The sequence below is a fragment of the Macaca nemestrina genome, chromosome X (genome assembly GCF_043159975.1).
Source record: "Macaca nemestrina isolate mMacNem1 chromosome X, mMacNem.hap1, whole genome shotgun sequence".
Lineage (NCBI taxonomy): Eukaryota > Metazoa > Chordata > Mammalia > Primates > Cercopithecidae > Macaca > Macaca nemestrina.
In genome coordinates, this window is record NC_092145.1 from 34,836,273 (window position 1) to 34,854,921 (window position 18,649).

The following is an 18,649-nucleotide window of genomic DNA, read 5'->3' on the forward strand; positions in this document are numbered from 1 at the left end:
AAGTCTTCCTAAGAAGAATAGGTACAAACTTGAAGATTTTGTCTTGAAGATTAAAATCAATACTTAAATCTTCAATGCCCAAACACTAACAAACATCCACATGCATCAAGATCATCCAGGAAAACATGACCTTACAAAATGAACGAAATAAGTCACCAGAGACCAATCATGGAGAGGCAGAGATACATAACTTTTCAGACAGATAATGTGAAATAGCTGTTTTGAGGAAACTCAAAGAAATTCAATATAACACAGAGTAGGAGTTGAGGAACCTATCAGTTAAATTTACCAGAGAGACTGAAAAAATTTAAAAGAATCAAACAGAAATTCTCGACTTGAGAAATGCAATTGACATACTGAAGAATGCATCAGAGTCTTATAAAAACGAAACTCATCAAGAAGAAGAAAGAATTAGTGGGCTCGAAGACAAGCTATTTGAAAATACATTCAGAGGAGACAAAAGAAAAAAGAATAAAAAAGAATGAAGCACACCTGCAAGATCCAGAAAATAGATTGAAAACAGCAACTCCAAGAGTTGTTGGACATAAAGAGGAGGTAGAGAGAAAGATAGGGGTAGAAAGTTTATTCAAAGGGGGCTGGGCACGGTGGCTCATGCCTGTAATCCCAGCACTTTTGGAGGCCGAGGCAGGCGGACCACGAGGTCAGGAGATCGAGACCATCCTGGCTAACACAGTGAAACCCTGTCTCTACTAAAAATACAAAAAACTAGCTGGACGTGGTGGCAGGCACCTGTAGTCCCAGCTACTTGGGAGGCTGAAGCAGGAGAATGGTGGGAACCCGGGAGGCAGATCTTGCAGTGAGCTGAGATCGCGCCACTGCACTCCAGCCTGGGCGACAGAGCAAGACTCCTTCTCAAAAAAAAAAAAAAAAAGAAAAAGAAACTTTGTTCGAAGGGATAATAACAGTAAATTTCCCAAACCTAGAGTAAGACATCAATATTCAAGTACAAGAACGTTATGGAACACCAAGCAGATTTAGCCCAAAGACCACCTAAAGATATTTAATAATTAGGGCCAGACGTGGTGACTCACACCCGTAATCCCAGCATTTGGGAGGCTGAGGAGGGCAGATTACCTGAGGTCGGGACCAGCCTCACCAACATGGAGAAACCCCGTCTCTACAAAAAAAAAAAAAAAAAAAAAAAAAAATTAGCTCACCATGGCGGCTCATGCCTGTAATCTCAGCTACTCAGGAGGCTGAGGCCGGAGAATCACTTGAACCGGAGAGACATTCAACAGGCTATAGTAACGAAAACAGCATGGTACTGGCACAAAAAATAGACACATAGACCAATGGAACAGAATAGAGAACCTAGAAACAAATCCATGCACCTACACTGAACTCATTTTCAACAAAGTGCCAAGAACATACATTGGGGAGAAGACAGTCCCTTCAATAAATGGTGCTGGGAAAACTGGGTATCCATATGCAGAAGGATGAAACTAGACCTTTGTCTCTTGCCATATATAAAAATAAATCAAAATGGGTTGAAAACATAAATCTAAGACCTTGATTTACAAAACTAATAAAAGAAAACATGGCAGAAACATTCAGAACATTAGACTGGGCAAAGATTTGTTGAGTAATACCCCCAAAAGCACAGGCAACCAAAGCAAAAATGGATAAATGGGATTACAAATATTTGCAAGCTATCCAGGTGACAAGGGATGAATAACCAGAATATATAAGAAGCTTGAGCAATTCTACAGAAAAAAAAATCTAAAAATCTAATTTTCAAATGGGCAAAATACTTGAATAGATATTTCTCAAAAGAAGACATACAAATGGCAAACAGGCATATGAAAAGGTGCTCGACATCATTGATCATCAGAGAAATGCAAATCAAAACTATGATGAGATATCATCTCATCCCAGTTAAAATGGCTTTTATCCAAAAGACAGGCAATAACAAATTCTGGTGAGAATCTGGAGAAAAGGGAACCCTCCTACATTCTTGGTGAGAATGTAAATTAGTACAACCACTATGGAGAACAGTTTCTTCAAAAAACTAAAAATAATCCAGTAATCCCACTACTAAGGATGTACCCAAAAGAAATGAAGTCAGTACATCTAAGTGATATCTGCACTTCCATGTCTATCACAGCACTATTCACAATTGCCAAGATTTGGAAGCAACCTAAGTGCCCATCAACAGATGAATGGATACTGAAAATGTGATATACACACACACACACACACACACACACACACACACACACACGTGTATATACACTACATGTATAGAGTATATATGTACTACTTATCCATAAAAAGAATGAGATCTTGTCATTTGCAATTGAAGCAGCCTCATTGTCTGAGGTGTTATCCAGAGTTCTTTGTGTCATGACCAAGAAAAATAAGGAGCGTATACACCAAGGGTGAGGTTGGAGCGAAAGTTTAATAAGCAAAAGAGGAAAGCTCTCCACAGCAGAGAGGGGGTCCAAGAGGGTTGCTGTTTTACAGTTGAACACAAAAGCTTTTATTAGAAAGTTCCCCTGTCTGTGTAGCTGCCTGTGTAATTGCCCTTATCTGTGCAGTCACAGGCATGTCTCAGGCAAGCCTCCGGCTACCTGTACAAGTTCGCATGGAACCCACCATGTACATGTCCACAGAAGGGGAGGAAACTTTCCTGGGTGCCTGCTGATTACACAAAGAACAAAGGCGTTTCTATGTTTGGACTTGCTCCCTTATCTGTGCAGCTGCAGCTTTATTTTTCAAGCTATTCCTCTGTTTAAAAGAATTCTACCAAGGACCTGCCTTAACCGTCTGTGTTTTTTTGTTTGTTTGTTTGTTTTTTCCTTTCTTCTCCCTCACAACAGCATGGATGGAACTGGAGGTTATTTTGTTAAGTGACATAAGCCATTCAGAGAAAAACAAACTTCACATGTTCTCATGTGTTTGTGGAAGCTAAAAATGAAAACACTTGAACTTATGGAGATAGAGAGTAGAACAATGGTTACCAGAGGCTGGGAAGGGTAATAGGAGGTTGGGATGGAGGTAAGAGTAGTTAATGAGTACCTAAAAATAGAAAGAATGAATGACATACTATTTGATAGCACAACAGGGTGACTATAGTCAATAATAACTTAATTGCACATTTTAAAATTACTAAGTGTAATTGGAGTGCTTGTAACACAAAGAAAGGATAAATGCTTGAGGTGATGGATACCCCATTTACCCTGATGTGAATATTACACACTCTATGCCTGCATCAAAATATCTTGTGTACCTTATAAATATACACACCTACTGCGCACCCACAAAAATTAAATATAAAAATTGTTAAATAAATAAAAAGGTAGTTGAAGGTCACTGAGTTTCACTGACTAACATGTGGTGGTTTCCTGACTAAAGCCCCTTAATTTGGAAACACTGCCTGCTCGCTTGCTTACTTGTTTGCCTGTTCTTTTATGTATGTGTGTCATCATACATAAATTAGGAAGAAATTTTCCCTTTGTATTCCAAAAAAGGTAAACAATTTGTCATTAGATTTCTTCATGGATACAGTGTTTCCTCTCTGGGGAACAGAGGGTACAACACTTGTCTAGTTAGAATTATCATCTAGAACTCCCCACAGAAGTTTGGCTCTGGACTGCAAACAAAACTGTTCTTTCATACTCAATCATATGAGTCATTCTAGCGGTGGTGTTCAGTACCATTGGGGCAGTTGAAGAGTCACACCTTCAGACAGAAGACAAGAAGTATGGCTAATATCAGGATATTTGGGGGCATTGTATTTAATAGAGAATAAATAGTATATAAAACTTGCAAATGAATGTTTTAAGTTAAAATTAGATATTTAAATATATGTATTTACAATTCCCTGATGTAATTGATTTTTTTTAGTTAAGTCTAGTCCTGATCATATAAGAGAGCCTTTATTGTATTGTTTACTACTAATTTGTTGCAATTGCCTCAATCCATCTCATAGACATAGAAACGCACATGCATGTACACTCATACACAGTAAACTACTGGCCTAGACTCTGACATACTGTCTGTTTCCATGTTTAGGGCTAACCTGCACTGTGTGTTCTGCTGTGAACTTCCTCCTAAACTCTGCAGCTGGATCTGTGCCTTCCTCAACCCAGTTAGGCCAATATAGTTGCAGATATCAGTCTTTTCAAGTGTGCCTCTTTTTTGTTTTAAGATATGATACTATTTATGACCTCTGGAGTGTCTCAGGCTCTTGAAGAGAGTAAAGCTCCTATCCACATTTTTTCTGCTTTGTTTTATGTGCAAATTCACTTCAGAAAAGCTGTATTTAACTTGGCTTTCTCTCCAAGAATGTAAGTAGTTACTAGATTCATTTTAGCCAAATGTCATTATAGCAAAATTAACTCGGTTTATCATGGGGTTTGAACTTACAATGCAATGATTTTCCGACTTTAGCGTACATAAAAATCTCCAGAGAAGTAGCTAAAAACATGTATTCCTGAGCCCATCCCCCCAGTCCAAGAGATTCTGAGTTAGTAGGTCTAGGGTGGAGTCCATGAATCTACCTTTTATATAAGCACTAAGGTGATGCTAATGTCAGGGGTGCTGTGGACCACACTTTGAAATGTCATGCTTATTAGCTTGTTAATAAAGCCCACATGAATCCACTCAAGTAATAGAAACACAAATCTTCCTTTCAGTACTTTCAAGAATATGCATCTGGAAGCCTGCATTTTCTCCTCTGATAGCATTAAATGCACAGAAGGAACTCAAGAGCTAAACTTCCAGCACTGTTCCTTTAAAGAGCATCATTATTCTAAAAATGGAATGTTTGCTTGCTTCCTTCACAAAGAAAACATTTTGTTTGCTGTGGGAGTAAAAGGTGTTATGACTGTGAAATTTTTCACAGTCAAATTCCAGTCACCAGACAAATTCCAGTCCTGTCACATGACTTTAGACAATGCTCTCTCTTAGCTGTTTGTATAGCACTTCAAAATCCTGAGAAGGTGGTTTCCATGTAGGCCAATGTCAGTGTTATTTAGAGGACACACAAACAGAATCAAGACTTAGAGCTACTTAAAGGGACACAACAGTGGCCTCCCCAGAAATAGGACTTGCACTTGCTGAAGTCACTGAGTCACCCTAGAGCACAGACCACCCACTTCTTTTAAAGGTGTGGGAAGTGAATTACTTCTCAAGCTCAAACTTCAGAGTCTGGCTCAAACACCCCTTGGGATGCCCTTTCCATACCTGGATGCCAAGCTCCTATAAGGCTTCAGGCAATGGCAGAAATATGAGGATTCTGTTTCAGCTCTGACACTTGACTAAGACCTTGAGCAAATCATTTCACTGTTACGGGCCTATAGAATTAGGATATCAATATTGACCTCAAAAGATGATTATAGAAGTTGAGTTTAGTTCATAAAAATATGTAGCATAGTACCTGGTAGTAAACCATTGCGACATTCGTTCTTTCATTTCCACCTCATAATTTGGTCTGGAGTCATTGCCACGCCAATCGCTCAGTAGCAGTGAGAGTGTCTCCAGCCACCAGCTAGCTCAGGGCAGCACCCTTTTGCAATTGACACTGTGTGCCATTTAATATGGTTGATTTCATGGGCTGGCAGTTATCTTAACAGTTGAGGTGCGGTCATCAGTTACCAGTATGACAGAGTAGCAAGCATGTTATGAGTTTTAATGCTAATTGAGGATATTTCTTTTTCTTAAAATCTCATTTTAATCTATTTATTTTCAGAGTACTTTCATGAAATTTAAAAAGTAAATACAGCACTATTTGGGTTTACCTAACAGATCAAGAAGGGAAGGACTCGCAGAGGTGCAAAGGAGGCTATGCAATTTTCTGAAAACCTGATGAATGCTATGAATGCTGTCTCCTGGGGAGAAAAACACACATACACATCATATTTTGCATTCACTTTATGAAGGTTCACAGACCCCCCCACAGATCATCAACAAAACCCAGACTAAGAAGCTCTTATATGAGTATTGTCATTTACCATTCTTTCTCAAGTAAACAAGGATTCTGGGTCAACTCTGAGCCCCTCCTATCCCTAATAATAACATATGAACTTCTTCTCCGTGAAGGCTATTAAAACCCCACAGAAAACTTTTGTGGACTTCTTTAACAAACACGTGGGTTCTCAAAAGGACTACATGCAGCATATGTCTAGGCAATGATGGGGTTGCCATGGTGAGGTGATTAGAAACTCAATTAGTTTAGAAAATATGTTTTCCAGCTTCTATAAATTTGGCAGAGACAGAAGGCAGGATGAGGGGAATAGTACAAGGAAGACTAAGTTTTCTCCAAAGGCCCCATTCAAATTTTAGGAGTCATGTTATCCACATTGCTCACATGATATTGCAACTATGTTGGGAAATGCTTCCGCTCCACTATCAAGCACTGCCTCCCACCTTCCCCATTCTGCTTTTTCTAGTGGGGATTTCAGAATATCAACTTGCCAATTCTCTGATTCTCAGATATAAAGGTCAAACAGTGAGAGATCTGTTTTTCAGGTGACAATCAGCTGGGAGAGGCAAGGATAAAACAGACTGCATACAGTAAATAACAGGAATTAGACATCAGGCAAAAAGCAAGTGGTAGCTATGTTCAATTAGCTTTTACTATTATATATATTTTAAAACTTTCAGTGTAGGCGTGGCATGGTTATTCATAACCCAGTTTCCTCCTACAAACAGAGACTATGTTTTAAGGGTCAGATTGTAGCAACATTCAGATATAAAGGTAACAATCCTGGCCTTGCTTCAACAAAATGTAAATGCAGAGTTGTTTTTCCATAACAATCATTCCCACTTTCCCTCAACCACTGTGATTAAAGATATGCTTTTGAGAGGAAGCTGCTCAAATCAGTAGTGCAAGCTGTGGCTAAAGAATAAGAGATGTTGTGGTTTACACGCACATCCTTGACTTCATTAGCACAGATCTTTGTCCTCCTCAGACCCATCTAAAGAATCACTAAGTGCAGAGAATTTGTTACTTTTTCTAGACAAACGATATTCAAGGAAAAAATTAAGGAAGTCAGTGAGAGGCTGGGAAGAAAATGATCTTGAAATTAATAGGCAAATAAAGACTTTTCAAGAAAACAAAGAAATTGAAAGAAATCTTCAGAAATGAAAAAATAGGACTCATCCCATTCTAATACTCAGCTAATACAGAAAAGCAGTTCTCACTACTTGAGAGAACCAGTGAGGACCAGTGAAGATACCCAAGTCACAAGTTATGTTGCCCATTCACAAGACTTAAGGGGAAAATTCAAAATTATCCATCAAAGGAAGGGTTATTTAAAGTTATCAGGGGTTGCTACTGCACCATCTGCTCTTCTCTGGCTATATTCTCCTTCAAAATACCTCATCTAGCCCCACAGATATAAATACCATGTATACACCAATTATTCTCAAATTTATTTCTCCAGCCCTGCCTTTCCCCAGATCTGTATGCTCCACTGACTATTTACTTGCAATTCTCAAAGTAACCAATTAAAAAATAACTAAAATAATACACAAAAGGAAACGACGAGGGCATCAAATGGTATAATAGGAAAAATACAGAAAAGAAGGCAGAATTAGAGAAATTGCAGAATAAAAGTTATATAAGAAATATAGAAAACAAATAGCAAAATAACAGAAATGAGTCCTTCCATATCAATAATCACTTTAAATGTAAATGAGTTAAACTCACCAATCAAAAGACACAGATTGGCAATGTGGATTAAGAAACATGATTCAATGACATGTTTTCATTCATATACAGGAGCTAGAAAAGTTGATCTCATGGAGGTAAAGGGTAAAATATTACCAGAGGTAAGGAAGCAGAGGAGGGATGAAGGGGGTTGGTTAATAGGTACAAACACACAGTTGAATAGAAGGAGTAATTTCTGCTGTTCAGTGGCACAATAGGGTGACTATAGCTGACAATAATTTATTGTATATTTCAAAATACCTAGAAGAAGAGATTGGAATATTCCCAACATAGAGAAATGATGAATGTTTCAGGTGATGAATATTGTAAATACTCTGATGGATCATTACACATTATGTGCCTTTATCAAAATATCATATGTACCTCATAAACATGTTCAATTACTGTGTATCAATTTAAAAAATAAAAAATACTCTCTCTCAAAAGAGAGAAATGATTCATTTGTATGCTGTCTAAAATAGACTCAGTTTAGACCCAAAGACACAAATAAGTGGAAAGTAAAAGAATGACAGCTACTCGGGAGGCTGAGACAGGAGAATGGCATGAACCCGGGAGGCAGAACTTGCAGTGAGCCAAGATCGTGCTACTACACTCCAGCCTGGGTAACAGAGCAAGACTCCATCTCAAAAAAAAAAAAAAAGAGAGAATGAAATAAAATATATTCCATGCAAACAGTAAATAAACAAAAGAGAGTTTAAGTGGCTATGTTAATAGACAAAAAGGATATTTAGCCAAAAACTGTTACAAGGGACAAAAAAGAGATGATATACCAATAAATGAATCAATTAAGAAGATATAACAATTATAGATATAAGTGTACCAACAAAAGGGCCCCAAAATATATGAAGCAATTATTGACAGAATTGAGAAGATAAACAGACGGTTCTACAATAATACTTGGAGGCTTCAATGTCCCATTTTCAATAATGGATAGAACATCTAGACAGAAGATCAATTAAAAAATACAGGACTTAAACAACACTATAGACCAAATATCCAACAGACACATAGACATTCTACCAAACAATGTAGAATATATATTCTTCTCTAGTGCATGCAAAATATTCTTCAAAATGTATTGCATGTTAGGATACAAAACAAATCCCAGTAAATTTTAAAATATTGTAACCATAAAAAGTATCTTGTCTGGCAGCAAAGAGATGACACCAGAAATCAATAACAGAAAGAAAATTGGAGAATTCATAAATGTGTGAAAGTTAAACAACATACTCTTAAACAACTGTGCAAGTTAATCATATAAATTGGATTATTCTTGTCATACCCAACTAAAACAGAGTTGAGAGGTCAAGGGGAAAAAAAGCACTAAGGGCACATAACATTGCTCCAAAAAATGTAATTCTTTGCAAGCCTGCTGTGACTTGAAATCAGTTTTATTTAATAGCTATTGAAAGAACACTTTGCAACTCTAGGACTGGTTTTACCCACTGCTGTCACTCACCAATCACAGTTTTCCAGCATCCCAAAACCTTAATACTGTCAATGAACTTTCCTGACAAGTAATACATAACATTTCTCTCTTTTTTTTTTAATAAAACCTCTAACCTTCTCTTTATTCTTCAGACATACCAGAGACCACGTGGTCAGCATGTATGCTCCAAATTGTGATTCCTTTTTCCCAAATAAAATGTTTTAATTTCAGATATTTATCTCATATTTTATTTGATTTTGACATACTTGACAGAAGTGGGGTCCAAAGCTGTCTAACCTTGGAGAAAAATCACCAGCCCTTGGAACTACAGCATAAGGAACCCACACTGGGGCCCTATGATCCCCCTACTTCTGCAGATTGCCTCTTTTCCACTTGGCAAGTCTCTCTTGGACTGAATTCCTGATTTGGGTTGAGTTCTGTTTTATTTAGGACTTGTTTATGCCTGATCTACTTGCGAGGAGCTACTATTCAAGAGTACTCTTCTCCTTGGAGACTCTGGCTTTGGAATCTGGGCTAAGGGATTTTTCCCCTTCAGGTTGAGACCTTGGTAAAGGGATCTTTCCTTTCCCTTTCAGTTGGAGAAGGCAACTTACCATTATTCTTGGTAAGCATATACTTTTCTGTCTGTGCTTGAGTTTATTTGCCCATTGAGTATTCAGCACTTGCATTTAATTGGCTTTTGTGTATTTGGCATTAAATCAGAGCACTCACAAAATGGGCTCTCAAAATTCAAAGGTATGCCAAGATATTTTCTGGGACTCATGTTCAATATTATAGGAATCATTCAGTCTGTTGTTCTTGACACTAAACCAAAAGACCATGTCTGTAAAAGCATATACTGCAAATAAGATATGCATATCTCACTGATATCTGATAAAAGAGAGAAAATCATTCAGAACTCAAAGATTGTCTCACTACAAAATATTGTCTCAAAGCTGGCTGAACTCTTTCCTCTCTGCAGTTTTCCCCTCCCCTTCTTAAAATTCCTCTTTATGCTTCTCTAAGATAAACTCTCTTTTTCCAAAACTCCTGAGCTATTCTGACATACTATTTAAGTAAAACACTTGAAAACCAGCAGGTATAAAAAAATCATTATGACCTTCATGCTGTTTCCTTTGCAATAAAAAAAAAAAAAGAAATTCCCCTGTGAAGACACACCTATCCTATACTAAGGGGAATGGCAACATTCTTATCTTCAAGGACAAAGAATTGAGACCAAAAAATAATACTGCATTGACTCTGTTAGAATAACTCCTATCTTTGGGGCCTCCTCCCATAATTCAGTCACATTTTCACAGTTAACTATTCTTTGTCCAATCCAGTATATTGTTAACTGATTCAAACTGCTTTACACAAATTTTGGTTCACAGCCTTTATAAGATTGCCATTTTAAAAAATCCTAGTTTAGCCTTGCCTCATTTCATCAGATAAATAATTTGGATCCAACAGATTTTCATAAACTGATGAGTCGACGTGTTTTACTATCTCATGACTAGAATTCTAAAATAAATGCTATGAGATTTTTATTTATATGTATATGTATTTAGGTGTGTTTATACATATATACATGCATTATGCTGTATGTTGTGTCTACATAATAAAATCTGGTGTAGTTAGCCAAAATCCCTAAAAGAATTTTATTCCAATTGGTTTAAATAAATGAGTACTCATAAAATATATAGTAATTAATCTAATTTTTTAAAGTTCACGTGACTTAAGTAAATCTTTAATAAATAGCTTGGATTTAAAATTATTGGTAAAATAGTCTTCAAAATTGTTAGCATATACTTTTGCCTGGGTTTACAATTCAGACAGTCTTATAAATGTTACGAGTAGATATTTTGAAGTGTCAGGGTTTGACATAAAGGTCATAAAGCTATAAAATCAGCCTAAAACAGAAGGATCTTTGCATAATTTTTTGATAAATATTATTAAATTTAATGTTGTTGATTTAATCTAAAAAGTTGCATCTTCAGAGATAATAAGATATCCACATATTTAACTCTAAAGTTTATAGCCTATTAAACCAGGCAAACACCTGATTAAATACATGGATAACCAAGTTTATAGCCTATTAAATCAGGTAATAGGCAATAAACTTGGTTAGTAAAAAAAACTTGAAATAAATACCTAGCTCCATCTAATATCTTAGTTTTCATAGGCAATCTATATATAATTGTTAAATTAGATAACTTTAAATGAAATAAATGTTTATAAATGGACTTTTCATGTAATTTAAAATCTTAAAGTTATGTTGTTTTAAATTGAAATATAATACTCATTAAATGTCTGGATCATTTACAATTAAGAAGGGAAATTTTATGTTATAATGAAACATGTTTCTAAAAATTATAAAATTGTTCTCATCTATAAAATACAAATGTGGCCGGGCACGGTGGCTCACGCCTGTAATCCCAGCACTTTGGGAGGCCGAGGCGGGCGGATCACAAGGTCAGGAGATCAAGACCACGGTGAAACCCCGTCTCTACTAAAAATACAAAAAAAAATGAGCCGGGCGCAGTGGCGGGCGCCTGTAGTCCCAGCTACTCGGGAGGCTGGGGCAGGAGAATGGCGTGAACCCAGGAGGCGGAGCTTGCAGTGAGCCAGGATCGCGCCACTGCACTCCAGCTTGGGCGACAGAGCAAGACTCCGTCTCAAAAATAAATAAATAAATAAATAAATAAATAAATAAATAAATAAATAAATAAAATAAAATAAAATAAAAATAAAATACAAATGTATGACAGATAACTCCAAATTTCTTACTTCCTAGGTTTTCACTAAAATTTAAAGTTACCAAGTGTCGAAAATTCTAATTAATATATATAATTCTGTATGTAAAGTGTGCCAAAAAGAGATGTTTTTAAATGAAAAAAATATGACAGGAATAAAAATGTTCATTATTGAGAGAAAGAAAATTTTGTATAAGAAAAAATCTTGTGGTAAATATTTTTGTGTGGAAATTAAATGACTGGTTATTTAAGGAAGAGGAAATATGAGACAGAGCAATCTGACCATGTTTTCAAAGTTCTGAGTAACATCCTAGTAAGATTTGTGTAAAGAAAATTTATAAAAAGAATTTTGTATGTGATCAAGTTGGCTATAATTAAGATAATGTATAAAGTCTTTCTTTTTTTTTTTTTTTTTTTTTTGAGACAGAGTCTCACTCTGTCTCCCAGGCTGGAGTGCAGTAGCACGTCCGCTCACTGCAAGCTCTGCCTCCCAGGTTCACGCCATTCTCCTGCCTCAGCCTCCCGAGTAGCTGGGACTACAGGTGCTGGCCACTATGCCCGGCTAATTTTTTTGTATTTTCAGTAGAGACAGGGTTTCACCGAGTTAGCCAGGATGGTCTCGATCTCCTGACCTCATGATCTGCCCGCCTCAACCTCCCAGTGCTGGGATTACAGGCATGAGCCACCACGCCCGGCCTGAAAATATGCATAAAATGCCTGACTTCAAGTATCCCCAGCCCTATAATAAATAAATAAATATTGTCACTTCCTGGAATGCTTGGGGACCTTAAGACTGTAAACAAAATCTAAAATCTGCATTGGTTTGGCTTCTTAGCCTCCAGACGCTTGTAAATCTGAGATTCCTATATGATTAATATAGGAAAAAGTTATGTTTCCAAAGAAAAACTATAATATACTTATTATTAGATTAAAACACTGTACATTGTTTTTGAGTTTTTGTTATATATCTATAGATTAGACTACATCCTAAATTTTTCTGGGTTACTCCAATCCAACATTCTTCCAAAGCATTACTGAAACGTAAACTGTTCTGTTTCTAAAGCCCTATAAGCTGAAATTAGATAAATTTTAAGGTGCTTGTCTTGTGCCTGATTTATAGGCCACACAAAAGGTTCACCAAGCTCCCAGAAGCCATATCAAGAGACATTCAAACTGAAAACAAGGATAAGAGGTTGATATTTTCCATGCTGTAAACAACTTTTCTTAAGACATCAGAACAAGACTCCATATCATAATGAGACTCTTACCCCTCTTAATGATGCCTATTTGACTTGGCAGAATAATTCTGTAGTTAAGATTTCACAGTCAGTAACCAATATAGGTAACTTGACAAAATCCAATCTAAGAAATCTTTTGAGTCCACCTAGTGGGTAACTGACAATATCGCTAACACAACTTTTTGTTCAAATTGTACTGGCGACTCCTTTTGCAAAGCTTGCATTCTCTGCTTTAATTCAACCCAATCATAAAATACCACAGGTCTCAATGGGTCTCACCCAGTTTCCCCAGTGGTCTACTGATTTTTTAGTTTGTTGTCCTCGGACTTGATGCTTAGTTCAAAATCACTGTACAAACTAAATTTTTTATATTGTTAATTGTTTACATTATGATTTTTAAACTTCATTCTCATTGCCTGACTAATCTGTGTAAAGCCAATTCTCCTAACAGGATAATGTTAGCTCAACACTTCAAGATGTTTGCTGATGCCTATAGAAACTGATAAGATGGAATTCAGTGCTGGACTCCAAACAAACCTACCCTGAGACTTTTTCTTCTGGCTTCTTTGTTACTTAAATACGTCCAAGATCCCTGACATACACCTCCCATACCTTCCCCCTGACATGGGATAGAGACAATCAGGATAGGCCCATCCCAGAGCCAAGGGACGATTAAAACTAACTGCAAAATTGTTGATCATCAATGTTTTCACAGAAAGATCTTGATCAAAAGGGGGAAATGTGAAAGTCAATTATACAAATTGGGTCATTCTTATCGTACCCAACTAAAACAGAGTTGAGAAGTCTGGGGAAGAAAGCACTCAGGGCACATAACATTGTTTGAAAAATATAATTATCTGCAAGTTGGCTGTTGAAACTGCCTGCTGTAACTTGAAACCAGTTTTATCTAACGGCTGCTGAAAAACCTTCTGCAACATAAGACTTGGTTTGCTCATTGCCATCACTCCCAATCACAGCTTGTCAGCTCCCCCAAACCTTACCAATTGCAATGAACTTTCTTGAAGAGCAATATATAACATTGATCCTTTTTATAAAACCTCTAACCTTCTCTTTGTTCTTCAGATATACCAAAGACCATCCAATTTGTGAGTGTGCCCCAAATTGCAATTATTTCTCCCAAATAAAATGTTTTAATTTCTCCATATTTTATTTGACTGTGACACAACCAATGGGTCAAGTAAGGAACCACAGGGAAATCAGAGAATACTTTTATAGAAATGAAAATGAAAACACAGCACACCAAAAACTTGTAGAAGGAAGTAAAAGCAGTGCTATATATAGCTCTAAACGTTACAATAGAATACATTACAATAGAAGCTGTATCTCAAAATCAGTTACCTAACGTTACATATTAAAGACTAGAAAAGTAAAAGTAAACTAAACCTAAAGCTAGTAGAATAAAGGAAATAAAGTTTAGAGAAGAAATAAATGAAGTAGAGAACAGAAAACAAAACAGAATCACCGAAACCAAAAAGTTGGTTCATTGAAAAAAGATCAACAAAACTGGTAAGTCTGTACCTAGATTACGGAAAAAAGAGAAGATGCAAATAACTAAAATCAGAAATGGAAGTGTGGTATTACTCCAAAACTTGCAGAAATCAAAAGGATTATAAAAGATTATGAACAATTTTATCTCTATAAATTGTCAAAGTAATAAAATGACCAAAAAGAAACAGAAAATCTGAATAGATCTATAACAAGTAAGGAAATAGAACTGTTAATCAAAAACCTCTCAGTGAAGAAAAGCTCAGAATCAATAGCTTCACTGGTAAATGCTGCCAAACATTTAAAGAATTAACAGTATCAGTATGCTCTTTACTCAAATATTATTGATCTTCTTTCAGTTGTAAGAATGTTCAAAGTTCTTCTCTGTCATTCATTCCAATTCCTAGAATTCTCTTCTCAGATTTTTCAATATCTTATTTATATCTTATTTAAATATCTTGCATCTCATTCTTATCCTCAAACTTCAACTTAACTGTTTTTCCTTCATAGAGGCCTCCCCAAATCATGCTACCTAGTAATTTCCCTCTATTTTTTATCATAGGATGGTATTTATTTCAGAATGCTTATCCTGAAATTAACCTTATTTCTTTACCTTTTTGATCCTCTGTCTCCACCTTCCACACCCACTAGATTGAAATCCCATGAATGAAGAGTTCTTGTTCATCTAGTTTTCAGTAATATAACCACAGCCCAGCAAGGTACCTGACACAGAGTAGGCACTAAATACACTTAGTGAATTAATAAATAATGGAAAAAACACTTTATAGAGCCTTATATCTAATTCAGTGACTGAAAATTTGGCACAGAAAATAACTAGGTTTCATGTTGCTATTTTGGCAAACTAAAATATACTTATCTGATCTCTTCCATCTTTCCCTACTGCAATCTTTTAAAAATATTTATCTTTAAATATTTTCCTAAAAACTTAAGACAAAGAATATTTTTTTAAACTATGGCTACATACAGTCATGTGATGCATAATGATGTTTTGGTCAACAGCAGGCCACATACATAACTCCATTGTAATAAGATTAGAATAGAGCTGAAAACTTCCTATTGCCTAGTGACTTGTAGCCATTATAATGTCATAGTACAATGCATTACTCATGTGTTTTTGGTGATATTGATGTAACTAAACCTATTGTGCTGCCAGTTATATAAAAGTATAGCACACACAATTATGTACAGTATGTAGTACCTGATAATTATAATAAAAAGCTAGGTTCTTTATGGATTTACCATAGTATACTTTTCATTATTATATTACAGTGTACTCCTTATACATATAAAAAATAAAATTTAACTGTAAAAAAAAGCCTCAAGTAGGTCTTTCAGGAGGTATTCCTGAAGACGGTATTGTTACAGATGATAGCTCCATGCATTATATTGCCCATGAAGGCCTTCCAATGGGACGAGATGTAGAGGTAAAAGACAATGATATCTATGAGCCTGACCCTGTGTAGGCCTAGGCTAATATGGGTATTTGTCTCTTAGTTAACAAAAAAGTTTGAAAAGTATTTTTAAAAAGATTATAAAATAAGGATATAAAGAAATAAAATATTTGTGTGCAGCTGTAAAATGTGTTTGTGTTTTAAGCTGTTGTTACAAAAGAGTCAAAAGTTTAAAAAATTAAAAAGTTGGCTGGTGGCTGAGCATGGTGACTCACACCTGTAATCCCAGCACTCTGGGTGGCCATGGCAGGCAGATCACTTGAGGCAAGGAGTTTGAGGCCAGCCTGGCCAACATAGTGAAAACCTGTCTCTACTAAAATACAAAAATTAGCTGGGCATGATGGTGCACACCTGTAATCCCAGATACTCGCAAGGCTAAGGCAGGAGAATCTCTTAAACCCGGCAAGTGGAAGTTGCAGTGAGCCAAGATTGTGCCACTGTACTCCAGCCTGGGTGACAGAGTGAGACACTGTTTCAAAAAAAAAAAATTTAAGTTAATAAAATAAAAAAGTTATAGTAAGCTAAGTTTATTATTGAAGAAAGAAAAATATTGTACATTTACTGTAAAAAATAAAAATAACAAATTTAGTGTAGCCTAAGTGTACAGTGTTTATAAAGTTTATAGTAGGGTGTAGTAGTGTCCTAGGCCTTCACATTCACTCACTACTCACTGACCCACCCAAAGCAATGTCTAGTCCTGCAAGCTCCATCCATAGTAAATATCCCATATAGAAATACCATTTTTAAAAATTTTTATACTGCATTTTTACTGTACCTTACCTATCTAGACACACAAATATCTATTTAGATACACAAATACCATTGTGTTACAATTGCCTATAAAGAAGTCAGTACATTAGCAAGCTGTACACGTTTGTAGCCTAGGAAAAATAGACTTGTACCACATAGCCTAGGTATGTAGTAGGCTATACAATCTATGTGTAAGTACACTCTGATGTTCACACAATAATGACAAATGCCTAATGATGCATTTCTCAAAACATATCCACATCATTAAGTGATGCATGACTGTACTATCCTCTGGCATTATTTTTCAGATAACCATCATATCCCCTTTAAGAAGGCTAAAAAATGATAAATATGCAATGTATTTTTGGATGTTAAGTTACAATGATAAGCAAAAGTCATTCCAGATGGTATTAATAAGTAGCAGTAAATAGGAATCAGTATTCCCTTAAGGGAGATTCTGAATAGTAAGATACTGATATACGTAAGTACAGGCATATCAGCTCCAGATATATATTCTCAGTCTACAGTCTCACAAGAGACCCATATCAGAATGAGATGAGAGGGAAGGGTGACACCTTCATCTCAACCACATTTTCTATTTGGTTTGCCTGATTTTTTTTTACACCAGGTTAAATCCCTAAAATTATTACCTACCAATGGCCAGACTTTCTGGACAAATAAGTTCCTCACAATCCCACAAGTTTTCATAATAAAAATGAGCCCAAAATTTTGTTGAGGCACTTGTACTGCAATGAAGCACCTGAAAACTGAGACACTATCCAACTATATACTTATTCAGAGGTCAGAAGGGGAGAAAACAAGGGCCAATAAATACTGTCAGCAGCTGAGATCCATCCACATAACTACATGTGTTCTCCTGAAAAAATGTTTGTTATTTTAGCTAACGTGTATTGAATGCCTATAACGGGTCAGCTTTCTCTAGGGATTCATAATTTTTATTGCAGCTAAATCTCACAATAACTCTATGAGACAGGTGCTGCCAAGATGCTCAATTTACCACTGAAGAAACCAAGCCTCTGAAAAATTAGATAATTTGCCCCAAGTCTCACAAATAGTTAAATGACAAAGCTAGAAATTGAAGTCATGCAGTCTGATTCCAAGATTACAGTTCTTAACAGTTATAATGCTCAAGGGAAACAATTAAGTGAAAAAAAAATGTATTGAGGAATACCATCGCAAACTCATTTATCTGTTTTAAATCACGTAATTTATAAGTCAGTTTATTAAGCCAAATATTAGACTCTCCTTATTCGTTGCCATTTAAATCTGAGAGTTCTCTCCATGGACTTTGACAGTATTAACTAAAGGATATGTGTACTGTATATCGTACACAATTAACATTTACTCAATAGGCTCAGTTAATTTGCATAACTCTAGGTAGGCTTCCTCTGTCTCTAGTCTTCTGACCTGAGTCTTCTGTCCCATTTCCAACTGAGAGTCCTGAGCAACAGAAGTTAAGAGCTGGTGGCAAAAGCTATCACTTCATGTTGAAAGAGAAGGGAGGAAAATTCCACAAACAATAGTGATTACTTTTCCAGAAAAGTGGCAAGTCATTTACCCATAGGTTACCTTGATGTAATCATAAATTCTGCCACTGAAGACATTATTTCAGTAACTTTTGTTGCCTTAGACTAAAATTTACTATCTATTGACTTCATGGCTAATCACTATCTCTGTCTCCACTCTAATGAAAGCCACTTCAGGGTAAGTATAAGAGCTAAGGATTCATTTGTTGCAAGAATAAATCAGATGCTACAGGCTCCCAACTTCTGTTTCTATTTCCA

The 18,649-nt window shown here is 36.1% G+C and overlaps 1 long non-coding RNA gene across 1 annotated transcript in view; it reads right to left on the reverse strand.

The window, feature by feature from the left end:
* The window catches only part of LOC139360859 (uncharacterized), a 43,697-nt gene that overhangs the window by 24,233 nt on the left and 815 nt on the right, over positions 1-18,649 (reverse strand). The gene's annotated exons all lie outside the window — the stretch shown is intronic.